Raw genomic sequence first — 4,134 nt, 5'->3', positions numbered from 1 at the left:
TTGGATAACTTGCATGTATAATAGAGAAACCTAGATCCGAGCATTAGGGTTTGTATGAGCACATAGGATGTCTTATGACCAAAACCCATCAGTATAGGCCTGGGCCGAATTTGGAAAATTAGGCCATGTGTTGGGCTTTGATTCCTAGTTTGACTTTTGGGTCTTTGGTTTGGGCCTTGGGCTTGAATCAAGCCAAGATGGGGTAATGTAGCCTGTTACTCCAAGAATGTGTGATTATGTGTTTGGACCCAATTATTAAATGGGTGATGTTTTGATATTGACAGTTCGGGAATCTGTCATCCAGCAGCTGGGATTGTGTCTACGAGACTTCAACATTTCGAGGTGAGTTATCGTTACTATACTAAGGGGTCTAAGGCACCAAGGCCGGCCCATTGGATTTGATATCCTAGTAGTCATTGATATGTTGAGTTGAGTTAGTAATGTATGCCAGTTGATATGCTAGTCGGGTAGATCTGTAGGATTGCCTGTGATACTGATTGATTACCTGTATGTGCATTTATCTGTTACATGTCGACATGTTATGTGGGGTGGGTTGAGGTTGTACTGCTCCGTGCGGTATCCAACAAACCCGAGAGTATTCCAGATATGAGCTGAGGGCCCGGTAGGCATTCCAAACTCATACTGAGGACTCAAGAGCATTCCAGATACGAGCTGAGGGTCCGGTAGGCATTCCAGACTCGTACTAAGGGCCAGGGGTAGTCCAACTTGTAAAGCTGTGGACCCAGTGCATGCTGTTCTGTTTTGATTGATATGATATGCTAATGTTGATATTGCTACGTGGATTGTCTGTGTATTGGTATTTTGGGGGTAACTCACTAAGCTTTCAGGCTTACAATTTCAACTTATTGTTTCAGGTACATCAGGGGATCGTGGCAAGGCACAAGCGTGATCGTACAACTCCTCACTTTTTATGACTATGTTTCTGGGATACTCTGATATTCTACATTTTGAAAACAAGTTTGTAATAACTAATGGTTTTTGGGTTGTTTAAAAAGTTTTAAATTGGCTTGAATTTTTGGGTGTTACATCACATTTATGTTATATAGGTGGTGTTTGAGAAGTGTTGGTCTAAGCAAAGGAACTAGAAGATGACTAGTTAATTTACATTGGAGAACTAGGTGAGTATGTGTTGGCATTTTCCCCACTTTTGGGTACATGGCAAAATGAATTTTATAATAATGAAATACTAATGTTTTGATATATTAAACGTTTTGAAGTGAAAGTGTTAAATGCTTTTGGAAAGAATGTTTTGAAAGAATGCCTTGAAGGCAAGAATGTTTTTGAAAGCAAGGAACGTTTTAGAATAACAAATATTTTGATAATGTGTTTGAAACAAGTATTTTGATAATAACGTATAAAATGAGTGAATCATGAAAAGTAATGACTAGAAATGGAAAGTAATGAAAAAGAATGGAAAGTAATGAAATGAAAACTGCTCGGGCCTGTAACATCCGAAAAATACAACCAAATTTAAATTTTTCAAAACAACCGGATTTTCATTAAAATGTTTACAAAAAGGTTTTCAATACAAATGATTAGAGTATTCCCAGAATCACATTGCTACAAAATCATGAGGAGCGGTACGATCGCGCCTTCGCCTTGCCACGGTCTCCTGAAGAACCTGAAAAACATTAAACCACAACTGTAAGCCCGAAAGCTTAGTGAGATACCCCCAAGATACCAACCACGCATACGCCCTTCCAGGCTGCGACCTTCCGGTCCAAAACATACAAAACATACATAACATAACATATCATAGAACAGCCATGCATATCGGGTCTATTGTGTGACTGGTCCGCCGTATCGGGCCTTCAGTCCATCGGATCCATTCTCCAGGTCTAGTCATGTCCTTCGAGTCTACAGTGGGTTTGGTCCGCCCGCATCGGGCCTTCTACCCACCTGGTCCACTATCCGAGTCTACAGTGTGACTGGTCCGCCCGCATCGGGCCTTCAGTCGGTCTGGTCCACTCTCCGAGCCTCGACACGTCTGGTCCGCCCTCGTGGGGCCTACAGCTTATCCGGACCGCTCGCTGGGCCTTCGGAACAACCGGTCCGCCCTGGGTATCTTGGCCTATAGCACAAAGCAGGACCCGCCTCAACCCATCTCCAGTCCAACAACCATGTGCACAAAACATACATTCATATAACAGTCATAGTCAACAAACCGAGCAAGCAGATCACATAGCATATCATTACCCTAACCGGGTTACCGACCTAACCGGTCACTAGCATAGCATCACTCCGTATATCGGGAAACTGACCTTAGCAAGGCCTCCTAGCATGTACCATCCTAGCTACCAGGGTGCAGACACATCAAACAATAACATAATAACCATAACCGAATCTCAATACAATAAAGGGTCGACCTTGGTGCCTTAGACCCTGTTGATATAGTGAGGATAACTCACCTCGAAACTGTCGGCTGAAAAGATAAGATCCCGCTGCTCCGAACTCTAACACGAACTACTCCACTGAACATTAAAACATACAACTCAATAAATACCCTTAATTACCAAAATACCCCTGGAAGACAACTGGTCAACCTTGGACAAGTCAAAGTCAACCCCTGACTGACCTTACTCGCCGAGTCAACCCGATGACTCGCCGAGTCCATATGCTCAGAACTTCCTTCAATCAGCGACCCAACTCGCCGAGTCACCCCAAGACTCGTCGAGTCCAACAACTCTGAGTCCACTCGCACCCAACTCACCGAGTCATCCCTTGACTCACCGATTCATCGACTCAACCAGAAATATTGGGACTTCCTCGACAAGACTCACCGAGTCCAAATGGACTCGTCGAGTCCAAGGCTATCTTCAACCTACTCGCCGAGTTATTCTTCCAACTCGTCGAGTTCCAGGCCATCTTCAAGCAACTCGTCGAGTCCACCCATGTGACTCGTCGAGTACCACCGGTCTGAATCCATACAGAAGCATCTCAGGCCATGCAATTGATCCAAAACATAGATCCAACCTCCTACAATCCATCCATCACGTAAAGTGGCAAACTTTACGTGAATCTAAGGAGATCTAAGCCTTATTCACCTTAGAACCAAGGTTTAGGACATGGTGGCTTCACTAAGCACTCAAACACAGGAACTTTAATGCACTCTAGGCCTTCAATATTCCATATCTGAGGTAGCAACCTCAGATCTAACTTCCAAACTCCAAAACATTCCAAGATATACTCCCCACAAACCCCAAAATGATGAAACTAGGAAGATACAGCCCAAGAACGAAAGTGTTACCTCCAAAAGGTGCCTCAATAGAAACCAAACTCGAATCCAAGCAAAGCCCTTTGATCCAAGCCACTTCTCATTCAAGATCTCTTCAAACAACACCTCTCCAAGCTCTATTTTGCTCCACAAATGAACTCTCCACGAATTTAGGGTTTCTGGAACTCAAGGGGGGAATAAGGGAGGATGTGGAGGGGTATAATGCTCTTTATATAGGACTCAACCCCGAAAATTAGGGTTTTCTCCATACAGCACCTACTCGCCGAGTCCATCTTTGGACTCGCCGAGTAGGCCACTTGATACGCGACCATAGTCGCGACCTGACTCAGCCGAGTCTATCCATGGACTCGCCGAGTCACCCTCTAAAACTTACACTTTTAGCCCTTCAACTCTACTCTTGCGATTCCGGGATGTTACAGGGCCATTCATAAGAGGCAATAGAGGAATCTATTGAGGTGGTGCCTCCCCTTCGCGAGATAGATGTCCTAATGGAAATGGTGCATTGGTGGATTGATTTTTTCTTTCCACCTTGGTCTAGACTTGAGAGTGGTTCCTTTATTGGACGTAGACCCTAAGTATAAAAATGGCAACAGTTTAATACCAGAATTAGCCCTTAATGATAAAAGAAAATGAAATATGGAAATATGACTTTTGAAATAAAATGAAAGGAAATGAAATGATAAGATATAAATTGATATCTATGACATGTATGAAATAAGTTTCCTTTGAAAATGCTTGAAAATGTTTTATGGCCTAAAACTATGTTTTGCAAAGATGAAATGTTTTTGGTAAAAATGTGATAAATGTTTTGGGTCGCAAACCCACGTCGCTTACGAGACATTAATTGTCTTGCGTATCCCTTTTTAATGCCATGTATC

Source organism: Lactuca saligna, chromosome 6, assembly GCF_052625555.1.
Source record: "Lactuca saligna cultivar CGN05327 chromosome 6, ASM5262555v1, whole genome shotgun sequence".
NCBI classification, from domain to species: Eukaryota; Viridiplantae; Streptophyta; class Magnoliopsida; order Asterales; family Asteraceae; genus Lactuca; species Lactuca saligna.
The sequence above is the reverse complement of the archived record's forward strand: the minus strand, read 5'-3'. Positions refer to the sequence as shown.